This window comes from Lemur catta, chromosome 5 (assembly GCF_020740605.2).
Source record: "Lemur catta isolate mLemCat1 chromosome 5, mLemCat1.pri, whole genome shotgun sequence".
NCBI lineage: Eukaryota > Metazoa > Chordata > Mammalia > Primates > Lemuridae > Lemur > Lemur catta.
This window is the reverse complement of record NC_059132.1, coordinates 12,219,760-12,243,344: the sequence shown is the minus strand read 5'-3', so window position 1 is coordinate 12,243,344 and position 23,585 is coordinate 12,219,760. Positions and strand designations below refer to the sequence as shown.

Here is a 23,585-nt window from a genome sequence, read left to right as displayed (position 1 = left end):
GACTGGGAAGATGACGCAGGCTGTTTCTAGAGAGTTTCTCGAAGCCGCATGGTCTGGGTCACTGAGCTTAATCAAGTAACAAGAGCTCTGCCTCTGAGGTCTGTCAAGCCTCTCGTGCTCCGGGATGCTCTGATAAACTTGATCCCTGATAAATGCCCCTCTTATTCCCTCCCCTTTCTCCTGGTCCATTCTTCCTGCTTTTCCATCACAATCTCCAGGAAGTATGATTGGAAATGCAGGAAGAAACTCAAGTTTTTGTCTTTGGATATGGTTGCAACAAATAAAAAAAAGACAAAGGAAAGTAAAACTGGCTTCCCGGTGGTAAAAGCCCGATGGTTGACTTTCTATTTCTGGGTGGGGAGTGTGCCTGGGAGCACTGATCAATGTGTATCACTAGTCGTGATGAGTCGCATGAAGGAGCCAGAGCATGCTGAGGGTGAAAGGAAGTGCCCTGGGGAAGTCACTTCGGAGCTGAGATAGAAGTGGGGAGTGGGCACAAGGGTGCTGGTGGCTGAGAGGAGCACAGCAAAGGCCATGTGGCTGGAGGGAGGCTTGCCCCAGCACTGAACAGGAATGAGAACAGCGAGGCTGGGCTCTGCCAGCAGGGCAGGGGGCAGACAGGGATGAGGCAGGAGAAGTGGGCAAAGGGCAGACAGTTCCGGCCTTGCAGGCTGTATAGAGGGTTTTAGGTTTTAATACCAAAAGCAACAGGAAGTCTCTGCAGGACTTCAAGAAGAGGAGGGACGTGATGGAACTTGGGTTTTAGAAAAACCATGCTGGCTTTTGTGTGGCTAATGGAGTGTAGTGGGCAAAAGGGAGACTATTAGGCTACTGCAGTCGTCCAAGTATAAAAACGATAGTGGCTCAGACAAGGATGGTTGGCAGAGGAGAGATGCAGACAGACCTAAAAGATATTTAGGAGGCAGAATCAGCCATGGAGGCAGTAGAACAGGTGGTTCTGTGGATGGACATTGCAGTAGTCTGGCTGGGCTTGAGCCTTGTTTCTGCTGGCCGTGTGGACACAAGGAAGCCGCTAAACCTCATTTATCAAATGCAGGGAGTAGTAGGGTTACTGTGAAGATGAAGTGCAGAATTCATGCAAAGCACTTGGGTGTGTACAGGATAAGTACACAATGACTGGTAGCTATTTTGTGTCAACTGTAACTGAGGGCTTTGAAAGTGAACGCAACCCTTGGTTGGTTGTCTGGGAATTGGTGTGTGTGGATATTGGTCTGTCTCTGTCCCTTTCTCCCTGCTCAATCTACGTCGGAGCAGCTGGATGTGGCCCCTGAGGGGGAGTGTGGCACCTCTGTGTGCCTCCCCCGGATGCCAACTCCTTCTTTGAGGGTACGGGCTGCTCTTATTTATTACTGTATTTCAGTGTCTTGCCCACTGCGTGGGCCCGGCAGACATGGGCCTGGCTACACACAAGGACCTGCAAGAGCAGCACATACCTGCAGGAATGAGCATACAGCTTTGGGGGGAGGCCTGGGCTGTCTTGGAGCACCAGGCCAGGGTGTCAAGTTGACCTCGTGCATCATGAGAAATATGCCCAGATTCACACACGAGCATGTCTATTGCTGTGCTATTTATAAAATCAAAGTATGGGAAATAATACTAGGCTTTTGACAACTTTCTTGTGATTCCATAATGAGACCACATCCATATGATGAACTATGTTACAGTTTCTTACGATTGCTTTTTGCTGAAGAGTAGTTTCTTCTGAATTATGAGCTTAGGAGATACTTACCTCTTCTTTTTGCTTTTCGGTGCTTTCCAAATTTTGTACAATGAACACGCATTGTTTCAATAATCAGACAAAAATAAGAATTATTTTTAAAAATTTGCTCTTATTTCCAAATAGAGAGTTTTGAATGAAATTATTCCTTGTCCAGTAGTCATTTAAAATGATGGCTATGAAGACACGCAATAATTTGGGCAAATACTGAAGAGAGAATGTTGAGTGAAAAAAGCAAAGATTAAAATTGTATGCTTTCTAGGATTAGAACTACGAAAACCCCACAAATACAGAGGGAAAATGACATAGAAAGAAATGTATTAAGATGCTATCCGTGGCTGTGTGGGGGTGGTGCTGGGCCATTTTTTTTCTCTGCTTTGATAACTTTTGGTGATGTGTCTGTTTTATCATATTCAAATACGGGAGACAGGTACAACCCCCTACTTCTGAAAGGGGGCATGTGGCTCAGAGAAATGATGTCACCTGCTCACCCAGACACCAAGTGGCAGAGACAGTGTGCAAAGCCGGGGCCTGGCGGCCTTCCTGTTCAGCCGCGGGCACCTGCCTGCGGCAGCACCTGCTGGGCAGAACAGAAACAAGTCAGCGCAGAGAAAAAGAGCCTCTGGGTCTGGGCCCAGGGCCTGCGGAAGCCCCCACGTAGTTTCACTCAATTAGTCCTGGGGGCGGGGAAGGAAAGGCTTCGTGGTGCAAGGGCAGCCCTTTGTGGGCCCTGTCAGGCGTGGGCAGAGCAGGGGCCCTGCCACTGGGAACAAAATGGAAGGAATGAAGCAAATTCTCTCGTACTTATGTAAAGCCTGGAGCATTAATGAGCCTGGTTTTTCGCTTTCTTAAAGAGAGCTCCCTCCAGGCCCTGTGGAGGATGCAAGTGCGGGGCGAAGGATGCGGTGGTGGTGATTAAGCAGAGGCTGAAGGTCTGAGCGGAGTCAGCTCAGGGGGCCTCAGGGGCTGTCATGGAGGTGGAGTTTACAGGACTTGTGCTTGGTTGGAGAAAGGGGGTTTGTGGCACTCCGTGGTGTTTGGCTGGTCTACACCAGGCAGCGGTTGTGGGAGATGCGCTGAGTGTGAGGTTCCTGGGGGCCATAAGTGGGCTGGGGGAGGTGGTCTGGCCGCCCTTACATGGAACAGGTCTGGAGCTCAGGATGGAGATTTGCACTGGAGCACCAGGGCTGGAAGTCAGGGGCTTTACAGTTAGTCTGAGCGAGCCTGGTGGTGGTAAACAGGGGCCAGGATGCCCCGTCACACACGCTGCCCAGGGCTGAGGTAACCTTAGGAACTGCAGAGGTGCAACCTTCTCCTTCCAATCCCTTCAGAGGTGCAACGACCTGTGACTTTAAATTTCAAAATTAACCTGGAGAGAGCAGTTCATAGCATATACTGTGAGAGAGAAAGGGAGAAGAGAGCAAGGTGGAGAGAGATGAATAGGGAAAGATTGGCTGAAATAATTGCCTGGAATTGCTGTCATTTCTGAAACCAAGGAGGCTCTTGTAGCCATCGTAAAGGGCCACAGAACTGAAAGATTTTCATCAGGATCATGTGAGAAGGTGGGAGCATGCAGAGAAGAAACCCCTCCTTCTTTCTTAATCCTGAGAGCCTAGGGTCTTCTAAAGCTGCTTTTGCTATGCAGGGTGCTGGGCCAAAAGAGGGTGCTAGTTCTGTGGAGGGTGCTAGTGCCATGGAGGGTCCTGGTTTCTATGGAGGGTACTGTTGCCATGGAGAGTGCTGTTGCCATGGAGGATGCTGGTTCTATGGAGGGTGCTGTTGCCATGGAGGGTGCTGTTGCCATGGAGGGCGCTGTTGCCATGGAGGGCACTGGGCTATGGAGGGTGCTGGGGCTTTGGAAGGTGCTATTGTCATGGAGGATGCTGGTGCCATGGAGGGTACTGGAGCCGTGGAAGGTGCTGGAGCCATGGAGGGTACTGGAGCCATGGAGGGCGCTGGGCTATGGAGGGTGCTGGTGCTATGGAAGGTGCTGTTGCCATGGAGGGTGCTGTTGCCATGGAGGGTGCTGGTGCTATGGAGGATGCTGTTGCCATGGGGGGTGCTGGAGTCATGGAGGGTACTGGGCTTTGGAGGGTGCTGGTATGGAAGGTGCTGTTGTCATGGAGGGTGCTGGTGCTATGGAAGGTGCTGTTGCCATGGAGGGTGCTGGTGCTATGGAGGGTGCTGGTGCTATGGAGGGTGCTGCTGGTATGGAAGGTGCTGGTGCATCTAGCCACGCTGCCAGACCTGGTTAACCCTGGGCTATTCTGTGCGTAGAACTGAGTTAGTATCTGGAGGTCATGAGTGCTAGGTGGTAAGGCATTCTGGGGGGACACCTGGGCATCTCAGATCTTGGCCTTGCCACATTGTAGCTTCATGACCTTGGCAAAGTCTCTTCACCCCAAGCTCCTGCTTCTTCATCAATAAAACTGGACACAATCACAACAAATTGTATAAGTCCTTGTTGCATTTGATGGAATTAATAAATGATCATTTTATTTACTTCCTATTCAGATCTTTTTTCTTCCTCTTGTGTTCTTAGCTTCCTGCCTAATTAGCTGGATTTTGTCTATTGGTTGGGCTCTGGGCCTGTCTTTCCTGGCTTTTCCCCATTGGGAACGTGATTGGGAAAACCTGGAGAAACTCTTGGAGGGGCCGCCAGTCCAATGTCAGGATCCCTGGGTGGTCTCTGGTTCCCGCAGTGAGCCCTGGAGCCATGTCTTTGCCAACTGGTAAATGCAGGCCATTTTTTGGTGGGTGCTTTTCAATATGTCAGTTATAAGATAAATAATCATAATGTCTTAAATATGCTTTTCCATCTACTCTTCAGCTTAGCAACGTACTTGTGAAATAGGACTCTTGTTATCTCCATTTTACAGATGAGGAACTGGTGCTTAGAGAAGTGAGGTGGCTTTCCCAAGGTGGCTTGGCCAGGAGGTATCAGAACAAAATAACCAGTTCTACAGCTCCCTTCCCATGCTGTCTGCCACACCTGATGTCACCCTGCTATTGTCCTTGTCCAGCTGTGGCCTTCCTGCCTCCTTTCTTTTCTTCTTGGTCTCCCTCCCTTTTCTTTTCTGTTGTTATTAATAACAACAGTTATGAGCTCAGTGCTTGTTGCTGGATGGCACAAAGATGGACAAGACAAAACCCCTGCTCTCGAGGAGCTTGCAAACGTGTGGATTAGCCAAGAAACATTCTGGCCGGCTTCTCAGCTGTACTTTTCCTTGGAGTCACCTCCTCTTGGACCACTCTCTGGTCCTCTTAGCCTGGCTTTGGGCCTCCTCTGGGCTCTGCAGGGTCATAGGGGCCCCATCACAACTGTACTGGCTGATTCTGCAGCAGCAGCCCCCACTAGCCTCTGCTCCTGGGGGCAGGGAGATGTCCGGAGCACCCCTGCATTCCCAGCTCCCAGCACAGGGCCTGGTGTAGAATGGGTGTGGGGTGTGTTGCAACGTGGGCCTTGGTCTTTGGGGATGGTCCCAGTATTCATCGCTGACCACACATCCTGATTCGGCGTTCAGAAAATCTGGCTTCTTAGGCTACGGCCTGGGTGAGCTCAGACTGGAGGGTGTTCAGGCACCTGGGGGAAGATGTGGGGACACCTGCAGACCGGCCGCAGAGCACAGGCCAGTGGGGAGAAGCCACAATGGGAGGGACTCGTTAGTCCAAAGGGACCTGAGCTCACCATTCTCCCAGGCAACTGGACACATTAAAAAATAGGAGGGTGGAGTGTGAGCTGAAAGTGAGAGCACTAGCCGTTTGTAAAGAACCGGTATCAGTGGACAATTATGAAAAACAAACAAAACAAAAATAAAACAGAACCCCAGTTGAAGTTTCAGGCCTGACATCAGAGGGTGTTGATTTTTGACTGTTTCATCCAATCACTGATTCATTCAACTCTTTGGGCTCCTACCCTGCTCCCAACTTGTGATTGGCACCTCATGTTTGCTGTTCTGCTGAATGACCCCGGCAAGCCAGGCTGGTGAGATTACTCCCTCACCTGCAGAGGAGAAAGCAGGCAGAGGAGCGGGCTGATTTCCCTGAGGTCCACACCCAGGCGGCTGTGGAGCTGGGCTGTACTCCCAGGCCCTAAGCTTGGGGCACTTGCCCGGGTGCAGGTGTAGGGCAAAGCTGCTCATCCGAGGCCGCAACTGAAGGGAAAGGGCTCCCTGGCTGCATGTGAACGGCTCCCCAGGGGCGCTGCTGAGCCACCTTCCCCACCAGCTGTTCCTTCTCTTTTTCTTCTATGATATCAAACGGAGACATGGAGGCCTTGGCGCCTGTCTCCGGCCTCAGCCCTGCTCACGTTCCCTCCAATACCAACAGGGGGGAGGCATGGAGAAAAACCAGAACCAGCCTACTCGGTGCCAATGCTTTCTTCTCTGTTCTCACTTTGCCACTCTGGTGCACCCCACATGCCCTCCCCTCTGAGCCCCCTCCCGCCCTTCTCCTCACTGCCCCTGGGGAGGCCCTTTCTAAGGCACAAGCCCCACAGTGGCATCCCCATGCTTCAAACCCTTCCGTGGCCTCCACTGCTCACCTGGCCCCTCCCATAGGTGCCCCGACCTCCCCAAAGCACTGGCCCTTCCCTCAGGATACTGCCCAGTTTATGCCTCCCTGCTTTTGTCCGTGCTGTCCCTTCCAGCAGGGATGCAGTCCCTGCCTTCGCTATGGGACCGTCTCCCAGTTCACCCCTCTGCACCCAACTCACATGGCTCCTGCATTCTTGCCTGCACCCCACGAGAGCCTGTCCAACCTCCTCTGGATTCCTGCACCTCCTAAGGCCACCTCCTAAGGCTAGCAGCAATCACACGGAGTCGGCATCAGCGAGGACCTGCCATGTCTCCCGCTGGCTGGGCCCTGAGCTCCGTGTGGCAGGAATGCTGTCTGCCTCATCTCTGCACCCCAAGTGCCTCACCAGCACCTTGCCAGGCTAGGCACCAAAAGGTCTTAATAAATGGATAAGGAGGTGAATGAACACACACAAAATCCCTGCAGTGGACTGAGAAACTCCACGCTGATAACACCACCATCTGGCTGCCTCATTGCCAATATCGTTATTTAAAATCGGGGCCCTGTCTTTCCTCCTAAGCTTCTTGCTGATGACACATTCTCATAACTGTCCTCTTCATGGTGTCACATTCCTAGGGAGGTGAGACCCCATTTCTAGAAGCCATTTGCTTCTACCAATTTTTCATCGAAACTCCAGGGACTGCCTTCCACTGGTGGGATTCTAATATTTGCTGACAGCAGCAAATGGAGAAAGAGATTTTGCTTTATTATCTGTTGTCTTGGTTTTTATTGCTCTCCTTTTTTTTTTAATTTTGAGGAACATTTTTAGGCAAGTTATTAAAAACGTTGCCTGCTGGGTTAGGAGCAGAGTCATTATCTGGCACGGAAAGAATTTGCACACGAGGACTCGGTGGAGCAAGGCTGCCAGAGTATTTAATGTTTATTATTCCTCTCCTGGCTAGGGTTTTACTGAAAATCAGAATAAAGATGTTGGCCTGTGTTTTTGGCTGGGTGCTTTCTTCTGGCCCGATGGGTGTATTATTAGAGTGACCTTCAAAATATGTATATTGTTATTAATTGATAGTTGAAAAGCAATTGTAGCTTAATTTTTTTTTTTAAACAAAACCTTCCCCTGGGAGGGAAAACACACACGGTGCTGTCTTAGGAGGAACGTGCTTAGGGTTTGGATGAGGGGCTAGGAGATTCAATGACCACCCCACCACCAAGTGTCTGGGCTGCTTTGATTATGGCTTCTCATGTTCATTGATTCAAACCAATACTGATAAATAAATGCTGCAATAATACAAGTCACTGATTAAGTAAACTTAGTCTAGAAGAAGACTTCTATATTCTAGTGAGTATTCTTGTTTCTTATGGGCCTCCTGCAGGGGTGGGCTGAAGGTGGCTCACACTCACTCCTGAGAGCTGGCTGTCCAGAGTTTGCAAGCCAGTGGTTAAACTGCTGGAAGCTTGAAACCAGTCGTGGTGGGAGTATTTGCATCATGAAAACCAGCAAGCACTGCAGATCTCTTTCTCTCCCTGCTAAGAGCAGGTTTATCAGCAAACCATTGTTTGAAAGGTAACACAGAAGAGGGGGGCATACGAGGGTTGGGGATTTGATTCCATGGCTTTGTGTGACTAAAACACATCATTTTGCCTCCCTGAACCTGTGTTTCCCAATCTGTAAAATGGGCTAATGATGTCTACATCCCAGGCCTGGGGTGAGGCCTCAGTGAGATAATACAAGTTAACGCTATTGTTCCAGAGCGGCTCAATAAATGTGAGCTTTCTCTTGCCATTGCACGACAGGTTCATTTCTGGGGAGTGGGTCATCTCACTGGATGGAATGCTGCCACCGTGTTTGAATCTCCAGTGGGAAGGCACGCCTGGTACCTGTGGGACATCCACCCAAGTGGCACCGCCCTGGCTCGGTTGTTCCTCCCTTTCAACTGTGCCAGCTTCTGACTCTTCACCTCCATCCCACCCCTGTCACCCATTATGAGCGAAATCAGATAGGACACCAGATTGCTCTCTTGCTTGAGAAATCCCTGGTGGCTCCCTGTTTCCTCTGGACAGCACTGGGAAGTCAAGCATGGCATTGCAGGCTCTTCCAAAGGTGGTCCTCTGCCACTGGCTTCCTGCACTCCCAGCATTCCGGGCTCTCAGAGTTCTGCAGAACTGCTGTGCCTTTTCACACGTCCAGGTCTTTCCCATGCAGTGTCCTCCGCCTCTCTTGCCGTCCGTGTTTTCTGCCCCGAGACCCAGTGCAGATCTCACCTTCTCCTGGAGCCTGTCCTTGATTCCCCGGGTCAGTTTCTCCCTGGGAAGCGCACGGGTCCCAGCATTTCCCTCGGGTCCTGCACGGCTCACTGTGGAGACGGCACATTGGCTTCCCTAGAGTTCTCCTGCGGCCCGGCTGGGTGGCTGATGGTGGCACCGCGGGAGGAGCTTCATAGAGTTTTCCCAAATCCTAGGTTGGGGTAATAAAAGGGAGCTAGCTGCTCACTGAAAGTAAAACAACATCTTAAAAATTATCACTTGTAATTAATAAATATTATAACAACTTTCATTTTATTAAGCTCTTATTATGTGCCAGGTAGTTCATGAGTCATTTTCCATTTTATTTTTATTAAAACTCATGATGTGGGCATATTTTTGATATGCAGACAGATCAGAATGGTTAATTAAGGTACTCAGGGTCAGACAGACAATAAGGGGCAGAGTCTGGGCAGAGTCTGACCCAGAGGGGTGTGCGTGATTGTGTGTGTGTGTGTGTGTGTGTACGCATGTGTGCATGCATACACGTGTACCCTTTTGTCTATACCATCTTATCAATTGCGAAACCCTGCACCTTTGGGGAATTGTCTAAATTAAACTAAACTGAAAAGTGGTCACTAGAATACTAAAATATTGCTGCAGATCCCTGTTATTTGCCAAGATTAGGTTAATTTTGCTCTGGCTCTCTTTTCTTCTTTTTTTCTCTATGAATACACTGTTTGCCGAGTCAGGAAATGCACTGCTCTCAAAGGAAAAGAGAGATGCAAGCACTGCCCCAGGAGAGATGCCATTTTCCTCAAGGGCTGTCGTGTGCCTCGCTTCACAGCCCCTGTCACAGGAGGGAGGGGTCATCTTTTGACTTCCTTGATCTCCGGGCCTCCATTACTGCAATGCATGATTATCTTAAATGTGATTTTTAAAATAAATTTTATGATGTTTAAGCTCCTGGAACTGTCAGAGGAAGAAAGACCGTAACAAAGTAACTGTGTGCAGCTTGTCATGTCACCACTGTGTTCTATAATTATAAGAAAACTAGTTGTCATAGCAACTGCCATATTGGCCTAGCTTCCTCCTGGAGATGCTAACAAGCTACTCAGCTCTGTGATCTGAGCAATTGGGAGGGAATTTGGTCCTCTAAGGGGATTTAACTCTCACTTGAGTGATCATGATTAAATCACTCTCACTCTCCACAATCTGGACTCAGTTTTACTCTGCAGTTGGCAGACCTGGGTTTGAATGTTGGTTCTGTAACTTCACTGGCTATGTGACCTTGGGCAAGTCACCTTGCTTCCATGAACCTCAGTTTCCCTGTTTGTGAAATGGGGATACTGATGCCCACTTCAGAGGACTGTTGTGCTAATTACGTGTGTGATTGCCTAGCACAGTGCCTGGCACACAGTAGCCCCGGGCCTGTATTGGACATATTCCCCTTCCCCTTAACCTCTTTCACTGGGAACAAATTAAAAATGAAGATGCTAACAGTAGAGACGGTAGAAGTTTTCATGATCTTTAAAAAAAATCATTGTCATATATATGGGTAGTATTTGTGGCTAGAAAACCAGGTTACTAAACAGATTTTAGGCTGAATCATGTATAAGAGACAGGGGATAAAAGAAAGAGAGAGAGAGAAGAGAAAGAAAATATAAATGAATATTCAGGTAGATGAAAACTGACTTGAATGAAAATTCCTCCAACTTTTTTTAAATTTTGAGACAGGGTGTTGGTATGTTGCCCAGGCTGGAGTATAGTGGCGCAATCACAGCTCACTGTAACCTCAAACTTCTGGGCTTGAGTGATCCTCCTGCCTCAGACTCCCGAGTAGCTGGGATCACAAGCATGCACTACCACGCTCAGCTAATTTTTAAATATTTTAGTAGAGACAGGGTCTTGCTATGTCGACCAAGCTGGTCTCAAACTCCTGACCTCAAGCAATTCTGTCTCGGTCTCCCAGAATCCTGGGATTAGAGGAGTGAGCCATTGCACCCAGCCTCTCCAACTCTTACTGCACTTCTCTGAGGGTAAGAAAAAAATTTCTGATCTCTAAAAAAATCTCTAAACTAAGTCAGAAAACCTGGTTTCTGGCCTCAGTTTCCCCATCTGTAAATAAGGAAGTTGGGTGAGATGACACCCAAGGCCCCAAAACAGAAGTTTTTCACTCAGAGGTCATTTGTTTCTCAGGGAACGTTTGTCTAGTAGATAGAGGCCAGGGATGCAGTTAAGCATGCCATGGTCCCCAACCTTTTTGGTACCAGGGACCAGTTTCATGGAAGACAATGATTCCACGGTCCAGGGGTGGTGCAGAGCTCAGGCGGTGATGTGCGGCCCATTTCCTAACAGGCCACGGACCAGTACTGGGCCACGGCCCAAGGGTTGGGGACTGCAGAGTGAAGCATGGCTTTTTACAACCAAGCGTTTTCCAGCCTGAAACGCCAATAGTGCCGAGACTGAGAAACCTTGGTCTGGGATTTACCAGCATGTTTGTTGGGTCTGAAACCAGAAATCACAGCACACTCATGCCACCAAGACAAGTCATATTTGTCCATTAGTTTAGTTTCTTATCCTAGCCATCTCCCAGAGATTTGGAGCCTTAGAAAAATTAGTGAAGGTAAAGACAAAAAGACTTCTCAGAGCTGTAGGGAGATTAATCAAAATGGGATGGCTGCAGGAAGTGCACTACTGCATCACTCTGAACAGACCAAATGTGATTGTGTCATGTGCAAGGCAAAATGGCTTTATTTTAGGTCCATAAATAGCTTTATTATTTTTTTCCATAGAGGAGATTAAAAATAAGTCTTGCATATATTTCAACTGCTCTCCTCATTTCCAGCTCCTGTGTTTGGTTTTGACATTTCAAGCCATAGCTGGAGTATCTCTCCTAAAACTCGCCTGTGATCCCTTCCTTGCCCTGCTTCAAACCATTCTGAGGTTTCCTGGCCTTTAGGGTAAAAGTGGAACTCCTGAGGCTGAATCTTCGGAGCCTGTCTCCTGCTCAGCTCTTCAATCTCCTCCCATCAAGCTAAATAAATTACCTAGGGAGCCCTAAACGCACAGCACCCTATCTCACTGACACTCCTCTGCAGAGCTGTTCTCTCCACCACAATGGCTTTCCCTCCCCCCATGGGAGAGGCCTGGCCATTTCCTCATAGACCTACTCACTGGGCAGGATTCGTCCTCTTTACCTCCTCCGTGCAGTTAGTCCCTTAGATGCGGGCTCTTGAGCACAGAAACCGACCCTGATTCAGTTGTGTAGCCCCCACGCCCATATGCTCTGGGGCCTTGAGTGCAATAGGCGGTCAGTGACTTTTGCTTTTAAACAGAGTAATACATACACACGTACAAAATTCCACCAGTACAGAAAGGTGTAAGCTGAAAAATAAAAGTCTCCCTTTCTCTCCCTTCATAATCCTTCTCCCACAAAATATCCATTGTCTATGTCTGCGATGCCCCTAGCCACATGTGGCTACATATTAATACATTTAAGTTAATCAAAATGAAATAAAATTTAAAATTTAATTCCTCAGTCTCATTAGACACATTTCAAGTACTTAGCAGCCACATGAGCCTAGTGACTATCTCACTGGACAGCTCAGATTTACAGAACATTTCCACCATTGCAGAAAGTTCTGCCAGACAGCCCAGGAATAGTTTCCTCTGTCCCATACAAGGGCATTTTCTAAGTGTCTTTATATATACAGCGTGTGCACACATATATGTATTATATATGTACATGTATATGTATATACATTTGATATTCTCTTTCATTTTCTTAAATGGGACCATTTTATATGCAATATTCTATACCTTGCTGTTTTTCCCTTGATAATATATATCAGGGATTTTTCCACAGCAGCACATTCACATTCTCGTTGTTCTTGTTAATGGCTGTAGACAGGATATTTCATAATCTTTCTCAATTAGTTTACTGTTGTTATTCTAGCTTTCAGCTTTCTGTTGCTAAAATGATGCTGCAGTGAATTTCCTTGTATGTGTATCTTTACACACACACATACACACACTCTGCTATGGTTTGAATATTTGTGTTTTCTCCAAATTAATATGTTGAAATACTAATTCCTAAGGTGATGGCATTCAGAGGTGGGGCCTTTTGGGACATGATTAGGTCATATGGATGGAGCTCTCATTAATGGGATTAGTGCCCTTATAAAAGAGACCCAGGGGAGCTTGTTTCATCCTTCTACCATGTGAGGACACAGCTAGAAGGTGCCATCTATGAACCAGAAAGTGGACCCTCAGTAGATAAGACACTGAATCTGCCGTTGCCTTGATCTTACACATCTCAGCTTCCAGAACTGTCAGAAATAAATTTCTGTTGTTTATATGCCTCCCAGTCTATGGTGTTTTGTTATAGCAGCCCAAATGGACTAAGACACACATATACACTTTCCATATATTTTACAAGTATATTTGTAGGGTGTGAGAATCTACAACTTTAAAAATCTTGCCAGAGAGTATGTAAATCCTCAATTTTAATATATAGATTTTGCCAAATTATCTTCCAGAATTTTCCACCAATCTATACTTCTTCCACAGTGCCCTAAGATTGTGTTCCTCCCCACATGCCAGCACCAGGTTTTAACAAACTCTAAAAGTTGCGATAGTCAGAAAATGGCACCTCATCCTTGTTTCCGCCTTTGCATGTCTTCTGTTGTCAGTGAGCATGAGCTTCCTTCCCTGTTCTTATTGCCTATTTGATCTCTGGTTCCTTTCTGGAAAAAATCCTATTTGATTGAACCACTTGTTGTTCCTTTCTACTGATTTGTGTGGTCACTTCCCAAAGCTACAAACTTAGTCTTTCTGACTTGTTTGGTATTTTCTCAGTTGTCCTTTGTCTTTTGGTTTTGTTTTTGGTTCAACTTCTTTTTTCATCCTGCAAAATTTCTTACTTTTGCTTTAACTCAAGTTAATCACCAACTCCAGAAGGCATAAAGGAAAATATTGATACATTTGACTCTGTGAAAATTAAGGCCTTCTCCCACCCTAAACTCATATTTTCTTCTGGTAGTTTTATGATTTTATTTTTTATGTTTGAATTTTTATTATTTGGAATTTGTCTCTGTGTAAAGAGTGAGGTGGGAACCAAACTTTCTTTTTGAATGGCAGTTTGTCAGTTGTTCTAAGATCATTAATTAATCCTTCCTTCTCTGACCTGACATGCAACCTTTTTTAGAGACTGCATTTTCATATATATTGGAGGCTACTTCTGTTCTCTCTTGTCTTCCATTGATCTGATCATTATTTAGAATTGTATACCAAATTGTTTCAGTCACATAGTTTTATTATACATCTTAATATCTGTATAAACTGTTCTGCCCTTATTCCTTTTACTTTTTAGAAACTCCTTATCTATTCTTGCACATTTGCTTCTTTGGATAAATATATATCTATATGTATACATATTTTTTAGGTTCCAAAAGACTACTGTTACTTTTTAATTTGGACTACATGAATTTATAGATTAATCTGAGCAGAAATTACATCTTTAAAATATTGAGATTTTCTATCTAGAAACAAGGTTTAACTTTGCATTTGTTGAAGATTTTTATGACTCTCAGTTAAAAGGGACCTTTTCTTCCATTATATTTTCTAACTAGTTATTATGTATACTTTTGAATTTTGTATATTTCTTTCCCACCAGGCAGTTATTGACTTTTCTTATTGTTTCTAATAATTTGTTTAAAAATTTGATTCTTTGGATTTTCTAGATATGTAATTGTTTCATCTGCCCATAATGCTAATACTGCTTCTCCTTTTCTGATATTTGTTTTCTTATGCTATTTCCTCTTCCCAATTCCTAATGTCATTTTCCTGTCTAATTGTCTTGGTCAGTACCTTCGAATCTGCTGTTTCTAGTGTTTTATTTCAATGTTGATGGATTCCCCTCCCCCAAATGCCCTTTCTACATTCATGAAGATGATGATATGGTTTGTCTTCTTTAACTCAGCATTACGATAAATTATACTAATAGATTTTCAAATATTAAGCTATTCTTCTGTGTCCTCATTTGGTCATTGTGTACCATGGAGTTCTGTTTGCTAATATATTCCTGTATTTAAAATTTTTGCTTTAACAATATTGAAGTTGTGTTGAGTTTTCTTTTTTTATGCTATCTTTGTCAGGTCAGGTATTAGTGTTATGCTGCCTCTGTAAAAAAAAATGTACCTGCCTTTTTATTTCTCCGTGCCCTAGAAAATTTGAAAGAATAGAGAAATAATCTGTTTCTTTAAGTTTTTTTGAAAAACAGAATTAACCCATAAAATCATCTGACTTATTATTGGGAGGATGTGAGTATTTTCAGTAAATATGTGAAGAAATAATATACAGATAAATTCCATTTGTACCCGGCCACTTCTCTAAAGCTTTGAAACATTACATTTAGAAACGCACCCATTGTCATTCTCTTAATTGTAACTCCCTTCAGCAATTTTTCTCGGAGTGGCCCCATTCAGTCAATAAGTATTTACAGAGTAGCTGCCGTCCCAAGCCTTTGGGTAGGTGGTGGCGGTGATTCATGGCAGTACAAGACACCACCCACAATTTAATGTTCCCAGGATGCTGACATACAGCTGCAACTTCCATTTATGTGAATTTGATTGTAAAGCAGTATCATTTAACATTGAATATTAATAGAGCTCGGGGCTGAGTATTTACAGATCACCCCTTAGGCTTACATCAGTCATCCTGGGATTTAGGGTGCAATCTCTCACTCCAGGCTGTACACGCTGACGCAACAAATTGCCTTTCCTTTCGTGTTTGCATCTGGCTTTGGCTCCTAGTGCGAGCCTGCACAGTGGAGCCACACTGGTCTGTGGGGCAGAACCCACCAGACCTGCCACTGGCTTCCAGTATGACTCACTTCCGGTTACCTCCCTGAGCTGTAGGCGTTTTGTCTGTAAGATGGAGATGGTGATCTTATTTTGTGATACTTAGATAACATATGTAAAGCATCAAAATCAGTTGGCACCCAGAAAATGTAAGTTCACCTCCTAGTTTTGATATCTCCCAAAATACCTCGCTCAGTCCTGGGCTATTAGTATTGTGGGCGAGGGGATACTTGCTTAGGTCTAGATTATTGCTTAGAGCCCTTGACTGTTCGTCGTTCCTCCCAAATGCACTCCTTCCAATTCAGTTTCTGTCCAAAGTAATTTTAAAATCTCAAAGGGAAGCACATGAATGGACACCGGGTGTTAAACGGCTGTTAGCTCTCCAGTGCTCCCGACGAACTCCTTAGGCTGGTGCTGACGCTGCCTCCCCGGGCCTCCTCTGCACCCCGTTCAAGCCTCATCTTCCGTCATCATGTGCGACCCACTGCACACCTTGGCGCAGGCTGTTCTCTCTGCCTGGACCACTCTGCCCTCCCCTCCTTCCGGGCTGGCTCAGGAGCCCCACTCCTCAGTGCCACCTCATCACATTGCTTCTCCCCTTGCCTTCCAAAGGTCTCTCCTGAGAGCAGAGATGACGTGTATGTCGTCCCTGCATCCCATGTGCCTGGCCCTGGGCCAGCTAGGGACTAGGTGTTCAGCCTGTACTTGTTCTCCGGTGAATGATTAGGCTTTGCGTTACATGGTAAAATATGAATGAGATTTTCTCCATTTTAGTTCTCTGGGCATCCCTGGGGAAATTGTTCTTTAAAGCACAGAAAAGAGGCCAGGAAAACCGATTGCATTTCTTGGCTTCAGGAGATGATGGAGCAGCGTGACTGTCCTGAGCATCGCAGGGCACCACACTGCACCGAGGGGCTGGAGGCATCTTTCATTCCAACATAAATTTCAAGGGGGCCCAGGCCAGACCTTGCCATTCAGCTGCCCTCTGCTCACGGAATTCAGGAGCAGGCACGCTGGCAAGGCGCTGAGCCTGCTTGCACGGTCCTGTCTTCTTTTTAGGTAATAATGAGCTGGTTGGGCAGCCTTGCCAACAATTTTACAGTCAAACACCCACGCTCCAAGATGCCGCCTTTAGTAAGTGGAGGGGGAACAGAGGGCCAGAAGTGTGGCAGAGGGTGGGGACTGATGGAGCATCTCTGTTCCAGGCCTGTCGCCCACATTGGCCACTCCCTTGACCAGCATAGCTGTCCCGGGATGGAGTCCTTACGCAGTTACTCTCTTTGCACAGAGCGGGAGACAGAGGGTGAGAGAGAAGTGACTTGCTCATGGCCACACAGGTTAGACAGGAGCCGTTTGTGCATCTTCTGAGCAATCAGTTCGTTTTATCTTCTGGACTCTGTGAACATTATGAACCGGTCAGGTTCCTATCTTTCTGAGGTTTCCAGAAACCTTGAGCCAATGTATTACCCACCTGCTGCAAGCAGGGGCACTGTCACCACACCTGCCTCCCACGTGTGCCCATCCCGTCCCCTCCGTTTACTTCATGACTGTTTCCCTCATCTGTGAAATGGGGACAAACCCGATACAACCCACCGCTGAGGACTGCGCGCAGCCATGGGGGAGAAACGCCGCCAAGCGCCCAGGGCGGACCCCGCGCACTGTGAGCGCTCAGCGAGTGTGGACGGTGCTAGGTCGCGCAGCCTGTAGGTTGCCTTAAATCTTTCCTGGAAGAAGATGGGGATGTAATAAAAGATGAATGACAGGAGTTGGGTGGCATGTATTTACTTAGCACAGGTTGTGGAGCACCTGCCACAGCCAAGCCCTGGCCAGGAGCAGGGCCGCCGAGACGCGCCCTCGAGGCCTGGGCTCTCACGGAGCAAACGGTCCAGCCAGGACCCGGGTCTGCAAAGGGGGTCAACGGCTTCCGCGGCCTGCTTGCTGGGGTTCCCCCACAGCGCCCGTCCCGCTCCCTTCTCTGTGCCCAGGAAGCGGCCCCGAGCTGGACCTCACCTCCAACCCTGCCGTTCGTCCGCAGGCCTGCGGAGAGGAGGGACAGGAGCTGTGCATGGAGGAAAAGATGCCAACGCCACCCCCTCTCCGGGCTCTGATGCCCTGCTCTCCCTGCCTGGGCTGCGGGGCTCACGGTTGAGAAGCCCACAGACTGGGGACCCCAACTGCAGGCCATTTCATCCCAGGCGCTGGCTGTGACCTCTCTCTGCGCCCTGCGGGCTGGCCGTGCGCGCGATCCCGTGTCTGCTGGATGATTTCCTGTCTCTGTGGAGTCGGAACAGTGTGTCAGGACACGCGCTTCCATTATTGGGAGCCGGGAATAGTGGGCGAAAGCAAGGGTCTGATTTCTGCCCTAATAAAACCAGGAACAAGGTAATTAGGGCTGTGACTCACCAGACCATCTTGATGAAATTAAGCAGTCCAGCCGGGCATCCGGCTATTTTAGTGGCAGGAAGTGAAGCAGTTGGCTCTATTGGTGCCTGCTTACCGTGTGTATTTAAATAATTTTTAAACATTACTGGAGATTTACGGGATTTATGGGAGCTTTACAGTCAGTGTCTCTGGAAGTCCTGCCAAGGTACCTGGTGGGAGGGTGTTACGATTGATACCACTTTTGCAGATAAGGAGACTGAGACTCAGAGAGGTGGCATCATTTACTTAAAGTCACACAGCCAATAAATGGTGGAACAGAGACTGGGGACCCCAGGTCAGTCTGATGCCGGGGACTGGCTGCACCTCCCACCCACATTGCTTGCCTGTTAAACTGCTGCATCCCAGCCTCTGAAGATCCTAAACTGAACCGTACCCTGGACCTTGGGTAGCCTTTCGTTTTCTTAATAATGATCATCACCATGGCAGCAGTAAATAAACTTCACGAGCTCAATGCTCAAAGCCCATGTGCCTGAGTGTTGGGGCAGATCTGCAGCAAACATCGTTACCTGTGACCACGGCAAGGCGGTGTGGCATCTTCATTTGCTGTTTCGATTTGTGCACAAGGACCCCGGCCAGACTTGTGATCACTTTCTTGCCTGGACCATTTTCCCCAGATGCTGGTGATCGACAAGGTTGCGGTGAAAGCTCAGCAGTCCAGGCAAGAGGAAGGCCCAGGGGTACTGAGCAAAGCTCAGCCAGCAGAGGCTTGCCCGGCCCGGCTGTGTGATCCCGGGAAGCCCTCTCCCCTCGCTCGCCACAGTAAGATGGAGCCCAATGACATCTTCACCCAAGCGTCGTTGCTGAGGATTTTAACTAGAGAAAAGTGTGGAAAGCCCAGAGCCTGGCTTGTAGTAGACACTTAATAAACATTAGGTCCTTCTTCTCCACATCTCCAAGTCCCTCCACTGTGGACACACACTCCAGCCCCTTTAACTCCCACCCTGCCCTGCACAGTAACTGGCCACAGGTGCCCACGGGGCCACCAGGGAGCTGGCTGTCCTGCCTCACCCTGGACCTTGTCAAACAGGTTGTGGGTAAGCACTGGCTATCTGACCCTGGACCAACCACTTTTTGGAACCTTATTTCCTACAAAGTAGGGACAAAAGCTTGACTTAGCAGGGTTGTCTAAAGGCTTAAAATGAGTAATGGAAGAAAGTCACGAAAGCATCTTTTTGGATCCACCATCCCCAATTTAAAAATTGGGATATATCACATCCAGGTCATTATCTCTGTCTTTTCCTGACAAATCAGAAGCTGAGACATTTTAGAACCTCATTCCCATCCTGGACGACAATTGTCTGGAGCTGTGCTGCTGCTGTCCCCTGTAGCTGGGGCATATTCCCTCCCGGTCCTGTCCGTCCCCACACGCCCACTGCCTCACCCCGACCTCTTCACTCACCTGTGCTGCCCGCCTGCTCCACGCTCACACAGAGAAGGTGAGCGGGGAAGGTCGGCTCCTTCCGTCTCCACAGGTTGGTTAGGTCTAGGGAGACAGGTTCAGATCTGCTTTGCATTTGGCTTTGCTTTGTCACCTTAGAAAGGGCCAACTGTGTGAATTAAGGCCTCAGCTTCTCCATCCTGTAAGAGATTCACTGTCAAAGGTCTTAACATCCTCTGGCCCCGATGGAAGGATAGTTTGAACTTTTAAAATGAAAAATGCTTCAGGAGCCCAGAGATTTATCTCCGACATGAGCAGAGCCCCTGGACCTTGCTCTTCTTTCTAATGATTATGCCAATAGCACATTAATTCGGGAAATGAGTTATTGCTTTGGAACGTTCCAATTCAAATTGTGCTTTTTCTCTCTCAAGGATTCCACTAACATTAATGAGCTCCTGGCTCTCCACCCAGGGATCACACTTCTATACTGTTCCTCCTTCCCGTGGGGCATTTTCCTCTCTGGGCTCTGAAAGAGACTCTTGAATTATTGCTCCTATAAAGTTTGAGACCACAGATGTTTCATTTTTCCTTTTACTTTCAAAAGGCAATTTACTTATCAGGATTCATTAGAGCCCTAGAGAATGGGATTCTTTAATGGTTTTTTGGGGGCTTCCACAGGGAGCTGACCAAACATTATGGTAATGCAATCTTTTTGGTTTGGGGGTAGAGAGACCTGTGTATTCCAGGCAACCACATCACTAGCAGCCACTCCAGAGGCCATGGCGTGAGCCTTCGGGCCCACCTGAATCCAAATCCTGGCTGTGCCATTCCTCATTGGAGTTTCCCTAGGCAAGTGACTTAAACGTCTCTGGGTTTCACTTTCTTCATTTGTAAAATAGGAAAAATGATAGGACCTACCTTATAGGGTTGGTCTGAAAAATTATTAATGAGAAATAAAGTTAAAGAAGCTACATCATGTTTAATAAATCCTAATGTTCATCTTAAGTCTTTCCAGTGACATCATGTTGGACACAACCACACTGCCCATAGACAAAGTCAACGCCCTCTTTAGGGATTGACCCCGACCAAGGGATTAGACAGAATAATGGCAGTAGATGAGGCCATCGACAGTTGCTCCCTCCCAGACCTGTCTTGCCACTTTAGGGTTTGCATTTCTACCCAAGAGGGGACCTTTGCTGAAATTGCTCTGATGTATTCACTTAGATGCCATTTACCAAACATGCATTGTTTTATACCAAAGCCAGACAGGTGATCTCTATGATCTAATTCTACCTTTCAGTGGTTTTTGGATGTGAGAGAGCATTATAATTCGCATTTTATGGATGGAGAAGCTGAGGCTTAGCAATGTCACAAAGCATGTATGAAGTTGCACAGATGATAGAGGGAGGGAAGGTGCAAGTGGACAGTGCGTCTGTTCCCAGAGTCTGCATGGGCTCCAGACCGGTTCTGGCCAGTAGCAAAGGTCAAGTTCAGCCTCATCCCAGTATTTCATACAACCCAAAGGAAACTATTTCTTTTTTTCTGACTAAGCCAAACAGATCAACAGAAACATCATGGTTCCTCTGGTTGTCTCCTATTCACAGATATGTGAGTGAGTCTGATGAATCCAAAATAGGAGAATGAATTCAGTAGTATTGAATGCAGTCTGTGTGACATGAAAAATTATTCAAAACATAGGAACCATGGGACAGGAAGAGAGAACAAGATTTTAGATCCTAAGGTGTGTTCGTTCTTCCCAGATCCTTGATCTCCGGGCACCTGCTCTGTGCCAGGTGCTGTGCATTTCCACACTGCGATCTCATTTCCCCCTTATGCTGGTGCTTCAGGGTAGTTATTATGATTCCAGTTTCCAGATGAGACAGGTGAGACCCAGGACATGTGATAAGAGAACCATGAAGGGATGGAGTTAAAATGCCAAGCACAGATGTTTTTGGTTTCAATGCCAAGTCTCTGGTCACTGCCCTGATTTTTTCTCTTATTGGGACAAAACAGACTGATGGAAAGTTGTTCCACCTGAAGTCACAGTGAAACATACACAGCAACCTGGGTGCATTTGGGCTTTAAGGGCAGACTCAGCATCTAGGAGTCATTTAAAGGTGAAATTGGTGAGCACCTCGACTGGGCCAAGTGGATGTCAGCAATTCCTTACCCATAGTGTGGACTGATAGTGATTGGGAAGAGGCTGTGGGTGCTAGAGTGCTACCACTCTATCCTTCTGCGGTTCCCTGCCAAGGAGGTCTGTGTATAAGGACAGACCCCAAATGGCAGGCAAAGAACTACTCTGTTCACCTGGTAAGTATCTGAGAATCCCAAGGGACAGCTTCTCCTGTGAGCAAAGCTGGGGCACCAGGCTCAGGAAGGGAGCCCTGAGGGAATCTCTAGCCTCCTGTCCTATTGTGCCCTCCCTTGCCCCGGGGGGCGGATCTCATCCTGCAAGGTAAGAAGGCAGCACAGAGCAAACTCACCACTCCCAGAGGGGAAAAAACTTGAGGTAGAAGGCAGGAGAGTGTGTTTGTTCCCAATTTCTAAGTGTCAGGCTCATAGAAAGATAACTTAGGTCAGGATGCCACAGGGGATCAGATGCAGAAAGAGATGGCCCAGGCTGCTCTGTCATGCTTGTCCTGCCTGGTGAGTCCTGCCCGGTGAGGTAAGAAGGAGTGGAAGAGATGTTGGTGGGGCCTGGGTTCTGGGAGGCAGAAAGCAGAAGGTACAGGGCTGCAACTGCTGCCTGCCTTTAAGGCACGGGGTCCTAGGGAAGCTTAGCTCATCGCATGCTGGGCTCTGACTGATAAGATACCTGACGCCTTCTCCTGCAGGGGACCAGGAGGGGAGACAAAGACAGCCAAGACCAACCCCAGGTTCGGTGAGCCTTCAGGAGGACTCGCAGGCCTCAGCACGTGGCTGTAGGCATGGCTGTGATTTATCAGGGCACGGTAGACACAGCCGACTCAGCAAAGAAAAGGTGCACGCGGCAGAGTCCAGAGGAAACCAGGCACGAGCTTCTGAGAGGCCTCTCCCAGTGGATTCCCCAGGGGCGCTTAATTTCCCCAGCAATGAGTTGGTTTTTTTTTAATTTAAAAATTTTAGTTATATGAATGTATAATTTATATAATAGCTGTACATATTTATAGGGTATACATGATGTTTTGATACAGGCATATAATATATAATAATCAAATCAGGATAATTGGGGTATCCATCACCTCAAGGCATTTATCATTTCTTTAGGTTATGAACATTCCAATTCTACTCTTTTAGTTATTTTAAAGCAACCCTCACTTATTGTTGAGTATAGTGACCTTTTTGTGCCAGCAACCAGTTTTAACAACATTTGTGAAATGTCCGCCAGGGCCGCTTGTTAGAGACTCAGTGCCCAGGGCTTTCACTGGGGGCTGGTCACATGGGCCCGTCTGCTTAGCACCTACCCAAGTTCCAGACTCCGGCGGGAAGGCAGGCTTTCAGCACAGGCCAAGTTGTTGGTGCAGTTTAGGCACAAGGAGCCACTTGTATCGGTTCTGGGAATGGCAGGAAACCTCCGAAAATCCACGTTCCCAGACCCCAACCCACAACCAGCCTTGCAAGCAGGCCTTTCCAAGGGCAGCGATCTCAGGCCTGGTGTGTGAAGTCTTTTCTGCGTTTGTCCTCCAAGACCCGTCCCAGGTGGAGTGTGTCTGTGTGTATTTGTCTAGGGTAGGAGGGGTGAGGAGGTAGAAGATTAGGTAGAGATTCCTTCCTCCTCACAGGCAAAGGTAGCAAACTGCATACAGGGACAGAAATGCCACCTCCCCCAACATGGCTGACTTGCATCCAGAGGAGACGCTGCAGCGCGTGCTGGATTACCGTATTGGCAGGCGTGTTTCTTCCCCTGGCAGGAAGTATAAAAAGATGTGCAGTAGTTTATCTGGCACGGGAACCTTCCCTGGCGTGCCTAGCAGTGCCACACATTGGAATTTGGAGACGGTTTCTAATTTTCCAAACCAACTTTGCTGACCTGATTCTTTCTTTTTCTTTTTTTTTCTTCTTATCAATTCTTCTGCCAAGAAAGAGGATTGAGGAATGAAAGGAGCTTAATGGAATGAGCTATTTGGGCTGCAGGGCTCGTGTCTCCGTGGAGATGGCAGGGCAGGCTATGTCTAGACTAGAGGGTACCCTGGGAGGCAGTGAGGCAGTGTGGGCCTCTGCCCGGTCACACTGACGGCCCTCCGGGCACAGGAGGTGGCCTGGCCCTGCCCTGGGGCCTGCCTCTTTGGGTTGGCTGAAGCCACTGGATGGGAGTCCTTCTAAGTTCACTCATGTGCTCTTTGTGCAGACCCAGGCAAGAGCAGGCAGGAGGTCACTGAGGCACAGTCCCGGCTCTCAAGAAGCTCTTGGA

The 23,585-nt window shown here is 47.6% G+C and overlaps 1 protein-coding gene across 1 annotated transcript in view; it reads left to right on the top strand.

The window, feature by feature from the left end:
- The window catches only part of NSG2 (neuronal vesicle trafficking associated 2), a 56,010-nt gene that overhangs the window by 16,981 nt on the left and 15,444 nt on the right, over positions 1-23,585 (top strand). The gene's annotated exons all lie outside the window — the stretch shown is intronic.